Source organism: Papaver somniferum, unplaced genomic scaffold (genome assembly GCF_003573695.1).
Source record: "Papaver somniferum cultivar HN1 unplaced genomic scaffold, ASM357369v1 unplaced-scaffold_43, whole genome shotgun sequence".
Lineage (NCBI taxonomy): Eukaryota > Viridiplantae > Streptophyta > Magnoliopsida > Ranunculales > Papaveraceae > Papaver > Papaver somniferum.
The window spans coordinates 842,403-854,827 of record NW_020646860.1 but is presented as its reverse complement, the minus strand read 5'-3'; the positions used below and the strand labels follow the sequence as shown (position 1 = coordinate 854,827).

Here is a 12,425-nt window from a genome sequence, read left to right as displayed (position 1 = left end):
GATTTGATTTGATGGTATAAAAAAGATCATAAAAATTAAGAAAGCTTGATTTCACTAATTAGAGACGGTGAGGGTGAGATAAATATACTTGGAGACTAAACTCAAAAGTTCAAGCCAAAACACTTAAGTTTATATAACTTAGCTGTCAGTCATGATCGACAGATGTTCCGATGACATGGCTGAAAAATGGGGAATAAAATTTAAAAAACAAACAATGCACCAGCCGGGAATCGAACCCGGGTCTGTACCGTGGCAGGGTACTATTCTACCACTAGACCACTGGTGCTTATTGTTGATATACGTCCTCCAAAATAAAACATCAACCAGAAATTCTTCTGTTCACTACTTTTTATCTCTAGTTTGACATTCTCGTATGAGGCTATTGGCAATCTTATTAAAGCGGCACAAAGTGATATCTTGGGTATAAATAAGGAACTCCTTGAATAGCTTTTCTATTCAGTTCAAAGGTGAAATTACCCAAGTTGGTATACGCTTCAACAGGAACCCGACCAAGCTTCCGGATACCACCATCTAAAACACAATTTCCACATGTTATACTATTATGAATTTATGACTAGTTACATAATTTTTCCAACTGTACGAGCTGTCAACCAAATGATGTTCATCTGCCATAAAATTTACAAGAAGCAGAAACTTTTAGACAGAAAGCCAACATAAGATGGTACCTCATACAAATCACCAAAATATTTGGGGGGAAATTAGGTGCAGGCCCAAAAAAATAATATTCTTATTGTCAGGCACACAATTAATTTTAGGCACCGTGACATCCATAATGGTTTCTGTGACATCCATAATTATATGAAATTATTAAAAATGTCCGCATGATCGATTATGCATCCGCATGACGGGTTATGCATCAAGGGTATAATTGGCAACACAACTTGGATATAACATATCTAAAAATCCGCGCCTTGGAATTTTACAAATTTTATATCGTTGGAAATCTTTTTAAGAGAGCTACACAACGAGTACAAACAAGAATATCAAATTTTTTGTTTTTCACGAAAAAATCGGAGGTGATCATCATTTTAAGCAAAATTTTCGAAAACTTGATACATAACCATTATGCAGCCACCAAAAAAGATGCATAACACATTCTGCAGACGCATAAAGAATTATCCAACCATTTTCTCCACTACGCATAACGAATTATGAAACCATTTTCTCCACTGCATAACAAATTATGCATCTGCATAACAAAGTTATGCATCTATAACAAGTTATGTAGCCATTGTATTAGCGCACGTAAAAAATTGATGCATAATGCATCTATTTTCTCGCTGCATAAAATATGGTGCAACAATTTTCTAAATGCATAATGCATTATGCAGCCATATTTCCGGATGCATAACAGGTTATGCATTCATTTTCACGACTGCATAACATGTTATGCAGATATTATTGTAGGTGCATAACAAGTTATGCAGTCTTTTTGTTTTGTTTTCTATACTAACAAAAAAATTGTTGTTTTCTGGACTGCATAACAAATTATGCAACAACTTTTGTAGATGCATAACAGTTTATGCAATCATTTTCATAACTGCATAACAAATTATTCAACCATTATGATCAACACCAACACCTATACACCCGTAGCTTCCCAACCAACAACACCAACTCGACTTAACTCCTATGAATCTTTGTTTCCTTAGCTCGACTTAACCCATTACTTGTAATCACACCAATGCCTTCAGTTCCATTACCATGCCATCTTCTCTAAATCCTATAAACGAGCACTTTGTGTTGCGCACTGATGTGTAGAAGCTAGAAGTAATACTATATTCACTGTCCAGCAAAAAACATACACCATTCATAGAAGATCACTACCACAATTGTAAAGCTCAGTTAAACAAGTGAAAACAGGTACCCATAGCTGGATGATTCAAGTTCATATGTTATGACTTGCGAATTCGGAAATTGCTATAATGAAACAAAACAAAAAACCTGTTGGAGAACTGCAGTCAGTACCCCTGCATCAACCCGATTAATCTCACTCTGAATCTATTGTACATATACCTGACCATGAAGGAGAGAAGCAATGGTGAGGTACCAGGAAGTATAAGTAGTCATAATAAGTCAAAGAAAAGACCAAATTCTGTAATTTTTAAAGGAAGGAACAAAGACTGTGGTAACACAACAAGCTCCAAATATATATGTCCAAGTCATCTTATCTAGGTTGTCATTTATATAATATATGTTGCTGCAAAACCAAACGGAAAAAAAAACTAAACATTATCTTATGAAATTAATTCTGTGTCTGAATCTTTAAAAATTAGAAAATTGAAAACTAGGATATATAATAATCTAGTCTGCTAATGTGTTGTTGTAGTAGAGTATAGACAGTACCTTGCACAGGCTATGAGTTAACTAACAGATCCAAACAGAAGAAATGTGCAGTTAAATGCTAAACCCACGTTCCTCCAGTGTTTCCCAAGCAATCCATCCAACACTTCAAACCACTTTTTTTAAACTAAAACAAAAAAATAAATTTAGAAAATTAAAACCAAAATCACAAAAAAAAAGTTGATAAACTTTGAAATGTAGTAGAAAGTGAAAATGGGAAATCAAACAGACCTGGATAACATGGTTTCTGAAATCAACTTTCTCTCTTTGTTTTCTGGTTCTATACTCAACATACAGAACACTAATGAGATAAGTTGTCCATTCCAGGTAAAGATGCTTCTGCATTAGATAAAATTTTCCACAACTTCAACTCAATTGAAAATAATTGTAAGTTAAAACTCCAAGGAAGGAAATGTTGTGCAGTATATTACCTAATCCCGTTAACAGACTAATCACAAACATCATGCATACTTTAGTTCATAACCAAAAACTAAACTCTAAATTGAATTGAAAGAAATTAGAATCAATAATAACCTGTAGGGAACATTTGGTTGATGTACTCCAGAGCACCTGACTTATCCATAGCTTTTTGTAAAACCTAGAATGAGATTCTTACTTGATTTCAGGTAAAATCAAAACTTACCCGAAATCCCCATATCCAGTAACCAAATTCCATTGCAAAATCCTCCTCTCTATTTGGAGATTCAACATCTTCTGATCTATGTATTACGAAATTACATTCCAACTCCATTTCTTTAACCTAGAATAACCCAGAAAACCCTACCTTCAAAATTCCTTGAAATTCTTCGAGTTCTCTCTTCTTCTCGGAATTGACGATCCAGAAAAGTCAATCGAAAACGAGTTGAGAGATACTCTAGTTGAACGAATTGAGAGCAATTTTAATTAAACGATGAAACAAAAAAAAGAAAACGATGAAAGATCCCGATCACTCTGTTGCAGAGAGAAAATTTAATTGAACATTCACTTTCTAAATATCTCATCTCTCTAAGGAAAGCGTATCTTCGGCATTAAAAAAATAAGTCTCCTGGCAATTTCTTAAAAAATGGGTCTTCTGGTATTTTTCACGAAGAAATGGGCGTGAGTGTGAAGTTTTTTGTTGGTGGATTTGACATTGGGAAAAAACTGGAAAATGGGTCTGACAGTAGTTTTGAATGATTTTTCGAGCACTACTCAAAAATGGAGGGGGACTACTCTTCATTTTTTGAGTGGATATTAGAAGTAAATTTGAGTCACCCCTTATCTAAGTTTTTTTTTAATACCAACCCTTGGTAATAAAGTTAGTTAGTATAATGATTTGTGAGATTAAATTAATAAGTTGATTTTTATTAAAAGAAGAATCATTGGGTGGGAAGAAGAAGATGATGATGAAGATGAGGGTTTTGGAAAAAAAAATTAGATCTTTTTCTTTAAGAGCCACAACAAGAGTACGATGTTTTGGGTACTCACGGATACTTCAAATTTAGTTAATGGTGCTTGAATTGGCCAAAACATTCCTAAAAATGAACAATTTACAAGTTGATTCCGGTTTGGTTAAAAAAGTTCGGCTACGACATCTGAAAACACAGGTAACCGAACTCAGCTTTAATGGAGTTTTTTCTTTCAGAGAAAAGTTCGGTTAGGAGAAAAAAATTGCGACTTAACCGAACTTTTTTGCGACGTAACCGAACTTTTTGTGACGAACCGAATTTTTTGCGACGTAACCGAACTTTTTACTACGAAACCGAACCAAAAGTTCGGTTGGGACATTTCTTTTGCGATGTAACCGAACTTTTCTTTGAAAGAAGAAAAAAACCTCCATTAAAGTTGAGTTCGGCTAGCTCGACAAAGTTTTTCACATAATTCCTGGCCGAACTTATCTCTGCAACTTACATTTTCAACTCATTTTGATGAAAATGAAAGACAAGTAATGGGTTTGTGAGAATATCTTTGTTAATGATTTAAATTAAGATATGCATATATAGGTGGTGGTGGTGGTAGTCGGAGGTGGAAGGTGATTGCCGGTGGTGGTGGGTGGCGGTGGTGCGAGGAGATGGTGGTTATATATATAGGTGGTTATTAGGTTGGTTTTAAATTAAATTAGGTTAAGAATAGGTTAGTCATTTCCACACTTTAGAACACCCCTTATAACTATAGGATAGATATTTTTATCACTTAGTAGTCCCCACCATTTTTGAGTAGTGCCCAAAAAATCATTCTTTTCACAATATCTGGCGTACTGAGGCCAAATTTCTCAGGCCCACTTAAATTGCTTCTGGATTTTATAACTCACATCGAGAAAAGTTTGATTTTCTACCTCATGAAGCACTATATCTAGATCAGGTTCATGCTGAAATTTGATTTTCTGAGTCTGCTTTTCTTGAATAGCTTCTTGCTCAGATAAAATCGTCGCTTCAGCTTTCCCTATCATGAATATTTTACCTCTGAAAGTTCAGTTTCAAGTTCCTCTTTTTTGTCAGGAGGCCCTGCATTGCATTCAATACTTGTTCAGTTGTTCACGACTTTCAATATCTATACTTCCCTGAATGAAGATTTCCAATGGTTCTTAAGTCGACTAAATCCTTCACGAAGCCACTTACTATAAAATTCCAAAGTCTCAGCATCTCTGATGAACCCTTCCCATCTCTCCAGCAATGCTACACTCAGTTCAGCACCTCGCACAGTTTCCATATCCGAGATGATCTTCAATAAACTGGTGACACATGTGAATAACATAGCATCATTGAACTCTGGATGTCTTCTTTAGTTGCCATATGCCCGTACTTATCATAGATCTTCTTGTACAAAGTTATATACTCTTCTAGAATCTTGAAGTTGCCCAGGAATTCAGAGCCTTCCACACTCTCTCGAGCGGAAACGCTTGTACACCCTTATCAGGGAAGGAGTGACAACTACAAAAGTGGATACAGTTAACAAGGTGGGAATCAGGCAGTTAGAAGAGGATGCATTCCTTGTAGGGTCCATAGGTTCCTTAACAAGCTCAAACACTTCAACTGGTCCAATTCCCGTAGTTTCCTCTTCAGAGCAAGATGATGAATTCCCTATATGTATGTCCTTGCCATTCAATGGTGTCATTCTCGTTCTCTTGTGGGATCTTGAAGATGTCAGTAAATTCAAATCCCTCGACTCTCTCTAGAGCTGAAGCACTTGTAGACCCTGTGAGGGAAGGAATGCCATCTACAGAAGTCGGTATAGTTAACAAGGTTGAATCAGGAGTACGGCACTTTGAACAGGACGTACCCACTGTAGCATCTGCAGGTTCCTCAACAAGCTCACCCACTTCAAGCGATTCTCCCGTAGTGGGCTCTTCAGAACAAGATGATAAATTCCTTATGTATACATCATTGCCACTTAAGTCCTTCACACTGGTGTATGGTATGTCATTCTGATTCTGTTTTTCCCCAAAGTACTGGGTCGGAAGGATGGGGATGGCAGGCATCATAGTTTTGACCAAGGCAGATGTTCAGGTTCATAATTACCACCTCCCTTGCCTTCCTCACAGGGGCGAGGCTCTTCTATACTTAAATTTCGCTTTTTAGACTGAATCTTTCTCTTTTTGGACTGACCGACAACCTGTAAAATGTGGAAGAAGAATCAGATGTCTAAAAACTTGGAAGGGCATAACTACTAAAACTGGAAAGGGTGAGAAACAGGCAGAGAAAACTGGAAAGGGTGAGAAACAGGAAGAGAAAGGAGAAATGACTGCACAATTATCAATAATATGTACAGGATAAGCATACTCCAGGTGGAAATGATAACATATATAGGAAAATTCTCAACAGGAAAATTTACTAACAGAACAAAGTAATCCATCCCTGAAACCGTAACAACTTTATCATACTAAAAAACTGTAAACAAAAAAAAAAACATGCAAAAGTTTGTATACGAAAAAATGACAATGCTGTTGGTAATCTATGTACAGCTGTTAAATCAAGCCTCGGACACTGAAATCCCCATTTATCAAAAAGCAGTAGCAGTAGCAGCTGGGCACGTAATACGTGTAAACTACTTGGAATTCCAGTAACCATTTAACTACTAAAACTGAGAAGGGTGAGAAACAGGGAGAGGAAGGAGAAACGACTGCACAATTATCAATAGTTTGTACAGGATTAGCATACTCCAGGTCGATCGATTATATTGTAGGAAAGTGATATGATATATAGCAAAAAAACTTCGGAAGGGAAGATATCTAAAGTACATGCTAACAGAACCTCTGCATCTCTGTCTGGGAAGGACTCTGAATCTCCATCTCTATCTCTATCCCTGACCATCTTCTCGCCAATCCTCTCTGAATTGGCTTGACGTATTTCAATTGGTGTAATCAGGCTCTTTAAAGTCAAATAGCAATCAGTCGACAGGTTCTTTAAGAACTACTTTAATCTGTCAGGTTACGGCTACGTTTTAAGTAGAAAATCTCTGTGGTAATCTCTCATCTATTAACACGCAACCATGAATGCCAAAAATTACCCTTATATAAAGTTAACACTTAGAGTTTCTTGGAATCTAACAATTCGGGTTCAGCATTCCAAAACTGCCATGCAACACTAACATCTAACTATTGTAAAGGTTCGTTGTCCCGGATCAAAACATGGAAGATTTGGCGGAACAGACGAGCGAATGGATCATTATACTACACGTTCATTCTATAAAAATCCATGAGCATAACTCTGTTTCAACATACAACAAGTGCACATCTAAAGACTCGGGGAATACCAACAGCAAGTTGTCTAATCAGACCAACAACCGTCAATGCATTGTGAGCACTTGTGGCCACGAATTTTGAACAACGAAACTCTCAGCAGGTGCAGACTAATATGTACACCAAGAACCCTTTAAAGACTCGAATGACAACAGGCACCAAGTTGTCTAACATGTACACCAAGAACCCTTTAATAAGATTTATGCATTGTTAGCAATTGTCGCCCCGAATTTTAACCCAACAAAATTCTCAACAGGAAAATTTATTAACAGAACAACTAATCGATCCCCTAACTTGACTAAACTGAACCATAACCAAACTCAATCAATATCATACTAGAAAACTGTAAACAAAAAAAACATGCAAAATTTGTGTACACAAAAAATTACAATGCTGTTGCTAATCTATGTACAATCAAGTCTCAGACATTGCAATCCGCATTTATTAAAAAGCAGTAGCAGCTGGGTACGTAGTACAAGTTGACAGACCACTATTATCCATTAAGTATAACAAAAGAAAGAACTGTAAATATGATTGTGCATGCTTCAATCATGTCTCAAATGTTCACTGCGGCCAAATCGAATTTTCAACTTTATCAGGTTATAAACATTAATTCCTAGTTATGTTATAGCATTCAAGATATTGTGTCCTTTTGGGATCTTGAGATTAGAGGATGCAAATCAAGCCCTACCTCAGGATATTCCATCAACTTTTCCATTTCTATGTTTTGCAAAAGCATTATAACTAGATGAAAACGATATGTAGTAGAGTGTGATGAAGGATTACAAACCTTGGAAAAAAAAATTGCGTGCACCTCTATCACGATGTTCGCTTTTCTTCGTAATTGATCGTTTTTTAAGTAGTACGAGCTTGTTGAGAGTAGACTGAACCTTCTTTAGCGGTCGAGCCTGCAAGAGAACATATTCGAAATACAGCTGATTAGATGATTTTCACGGCCAGTTATCTAGCAAATAGAAACATATGAGCCCTTATCCAAAAATTCTTTGACCAGTTATATATCCTATAGTGCCCAGCTGTTGATACCTAGAGAATATGTACTACAGAACTTAAGCCGACAATACAATCCTAGGACCAGGTACATGTCCTTGCACAATGCTAAAGGGGTTCATGATTCTGTAGTCAGAAATGCCTTTCTCACATCTAAGTGAACGTTGGAACGTGGTTTCCTATTTTATCACTAATTTGGCGGAGTATCTATGTATTTATTTATGCTATAAACTATTAAGTAATGAATGATGCCCAAACACTCTGACTAATTGATTGACATCCCTAAGATTTTTCGATCATTTAAACTCCACACTTGCTTCTTTTCTCTACTTACAATCTACTCAAGCAGATATTTAAGATAAATTGAAAAGTAGTGAGGTGTTTAGGCAATTAGTTGGAGACAAAGTTCCTAAGCAAGTAGAACTAATTAACGATATAGGCGGATGAAGGATTAACAGCAGTATATATATTAAGGCAGAGTATGCAGCATTTATCAGTTTGAAATACAAGAATAAGCCAATTACCTGGAAAACTATTAGCTGAGAAGATCGTTTCTGCTTCTGTTTTTGCGGCCAATATTTATAGACATCCACCACGTGTCCGTCCCTGTACCTGAGCAAAGAACGATAGCCCAGCTCTGATTGATTTTGTTATCAGGGTTACAAAAGGCAGTCTTCTCAAACGCATCAGTAATTTCCTCGAACTTCTCCAAAGAGACACTATTTTCTCCACAATGACCATCAGTTAGTTTTCCCAACCATTCTTCTTCACCTGAATCAGCATCATAAGTTGCAAACTTATCTATTCCATGGTTATGTACACATGGCAATAATCACAGTTCACATAGTCTTGTACTTCACCAAAAATAGGTACAGGGATTGCCTTTGCCAAAGCTGGTACTTCCCAAACAGAAGGAACATAGACTGCCTTCGCCAAAACAGCCTTCAAGTTCCCATGAATACACTCCTTACGGTGCTTAAAAATGTACCAATCTTCTCTGTCAGGAAACTCTAAATTCCAACCATTTGAACCAGTCCATATCATGACTCTGGCCCATTCTTCTCTGTAACATTTATCCGACGCAAGAACCAATACAGTTGCAGCACAAGATGATGCATCAATCTCATTCTCCGAATCCACAGTGGCACCTTGTAGTTCACTATTAGGGTCATAAGTAGGATCCTTGGTTGACAACTTCCTCTTCTTATGTTTAGGTTCAAGGACTTGAGGAGTCCAATCATTACCCGATACAAACAAATCTGCCTCCATATCAGATGAAAATGAATGAAGACTTCCTCTTATTCTGCTTAGGTTCACAATTAGAGACTGCAAGAGAAATCCAATCATCACTTGAAGCAAAGAAAGCGCCATCCGAATTCAAAAAATCCGAACAGAAAACCGTCCACAGAGGGTTAACTTTGAACAACTCCCTTTCTTGTCAGTGGAACTCAAAACGTAACTCGAAAACCTCATAATCCAGAGTCACAAATGTCGTTCTGCCCGGACATAGAAACAGGAAATGCGAATAGAAAACCGTCCACAGAGGGTTAACTTTGAACAACTCCATTTCTTGCACAGGGGTTCCACAGTCCGACAAGAGGGGACACCCTGATCAAAGCTCGTCTGACGAGACGCCCTGTCAATGTTATACTCCTTTACTACATACATCCCGTGTATGATAGATAAAATATGACCAGGCATACAACTCAACATAAAAGTAATTTCTCCATCACCGAGGTTCGGCCGACCAGATTGTCACTTGATCCCAGACTCAGTAGCAAAGATATCATTCCCACCAGTATCAAAGACTTTCCAGAACCCACATTAACACCACCACCACCAACAACTGATTCTTTAACTAGTGGTGGTAATGAATTCTCCTCCATAGCCCCAATTTCCACTATTTCTTCCTCTTCTTCTTTAACTAGTGATGATGATGAAATCAATTCCTTCAATGCCAAATCCCCCAACTCCCAAACCTCTTCTTCTCAACAGATTCAGTATCAATGAATGTAAAATGGTATTTTGATGCTGAATGCTTACCCTTGAAGTTACATTTTTGAAGCATGTCCTTAATTTTCATCGAATCAATAGATAATTCCTTCCTGATTTTTGACTCTTCCACTGCCTGAGCCTTCAAATCAGCAAGAAATTCATCATAATAGCCACTACTGCATGAAATGAAATCAAATTACGAGAAGTTAACTGTATTGATTCATTTTTGTCAGAATTAGGGCAAACCCCAAGAGGAAAATTATTAGAGATCTCGTTCTTACCTCCTCGATCAATTTGTTTCCGAATTTCCGCAACAAAATCTTGATTTTCATCCGCCTGTTTAGGGTTTGATGATCACAATACAGTGGAGGCTATAGTCTTTGTTAGGTGCTGCTAGTCCGAAAGTGTTTTGAGGTAAAGGTTCATATAAGGTGGCATGTCGGTTATGGTAGACCGACAAGATGCATCCACCACTTGCGAAGCGGCCCAAGCCAAGCAGTGGCAAGTTTATGTGCGGCTAAGTCTGGTCTGTGGTCACTCTATCATCACGTATCAAAATTCCTCTTTAATAGTATGATTTTTGTTATAGGGAAAGCCAAAGCATTTAGGTGGAAAGCTGACTTTTGGTCAAACGTGTTTGGGCTTGACTAATTAGGGCGTAAAAATAAATTACTACTGAAACCGATCGTTAACCTTGATTTTTCTTCTTAGTATTTTATCGCTATCATCACAAGAGAACAGTACAGTAGTGATCGATGATAGTTGGAAAGTGCATGTTTAGTCTCTGTATCCACATAATAGTCCCGCCAATTGCATAAGAGGGAAGCTTGTAAAATACCGAATTGTTGATCAGTCCAAACCGAGTGTTAATTATTAAACCTGATGGAGCCCATGCTATTGTGAAGTGCCTTCTAGTCTAGTAGCACAAATCGAGGGAAGCTACGACAGACTATAGTAAAAACTCTATAAATTAATATTATCGGGACCATTAAAATTTATTAATTAAGCCAGATATTAATTAACTGATAAATTAATAATTTATTAATTTATAGATAAATTTCATATCAAATAATTAGTTTCTAAACAAACAAGGATAATCCAAAAATAAAATATATATTTCACATAGAAATACAATATGAAATCATTTTACTAACAAATAAAAAATATTTTATATCAATACAATATGAAATCATACTACTGACACAAACAAATCATAAACACAATACGACTTCTCATCTTAAAGGTGTAAAAAAATCAATAATGACCGATGAAATTTCCAGAGCATCATGAAAGCACAACAAGGATTATCCAACAACACTGAAATTCTTACAATGATATGAAAAATTAGAAATAAAATTCAATGCGATATTGATTTTAGCAAACACACAGAAGACAATGAAATCATTTTTCAAAAAGTCTTCGTAAATCATTAATGTATTGACTATATATATAATGCATTATTAATTTATATTTCATATGGGTCTACATAGGTAATCAAACAAGTATTATCTTATAATTTTAGCGAATTATTAATTTGGCACGTTGTCCCCTACTCGGGACCGGCCAAAAATATTATATAAGCGAGTTTATTAAATAATCGAGTATTAATTAAAAGAATTTCTACTGTACTTTTAATCTTATTTTGTTGGAGGACTACATGGGTTATTCTACGTTTTTATCATCATGTAATGATCAACCTTAATGATGAATTGATAATACATGTGAAACAGAAACTTGCTCACATTACCACTAACAACAATGCTAATATTCAGATGACATAAGTGATCATCACGATAATATTCCATACCCACAACTACGAATATGTAATTCCCACGATTCCCACCTTATGTCGACCAAATGTCTGAGATAGTATTGTAGCATTTTTTAATCTCTGAATGCGGGACTTGAACTCTATCGATGCTGTCGACAAAGTAATAAAGAGGCTGCGAAATAAGGTTGTTTGCCTTGTTTGATCATTGATCATAATACCATATATATGCCTATGGAACTGCTGGTATTCGACTAATAAACTAAATTTGAAAATTGTCAACACATAAATATAAAATCAGATTTTAGAGGTAAGATGAAACAATGATGAAAAACTCTTATCATCTCTCTAGTGAATCCCAAGAAAATGGAGAGAGAATCTGAGGAAAGAAGGGAAAAAAGAACAATCACAACATCCATCAGATAGGAGCGAGGAAACATTAACGCTAGGTTAATTTTAGAACGAATTTATATTTGCACCCTAACTAGTCAAGGCCAAACATATTTGACCAAAAGTCAGCTTTCCCCTTAAATGTTTTGGCTTTCCCTATAACAAAAATCTTTAATATTTCCT

The 12,425-nt window shown here is 36.3% G+C and overlaps 1 long non-coding RNA gene and 1 other non-coding gene across 2 annotated transcripts; both read right to left on the bottom strand.

The window, feature by feature from the left end:
* Nucleotides 1–215: 215 nt before the first annotated feature.
* On the bottom strand, nucleotides 216–286 carry TRNAG-GCC. Its single transcript has one exon. It is a non-coding gene; the product is annotated as a tRNA-Gly (tRNA).
* A 4,220-nt stretch (nucleotides 287–4,506) lies between these two features.
* LOC113342506 lies at nucleotides 4,507–10,475 on the bottom strand. The gene is made up of 4 exons (XR_003356702.1): nucleotides 10,366–10,475; nucleotides 8,614–10,260; nucleotides 7,872–7,989; nucleotides 4,507–5,955 (listed from the first exon to the last, which is right to left on the bottom strand). It is a non-coding gene; the product is annotated as an uncharacterized LOC113342506 (long non-coding RNA).
* Nucleotides 10,476–12,425: the final 1,950 nt, after the last annotated feature.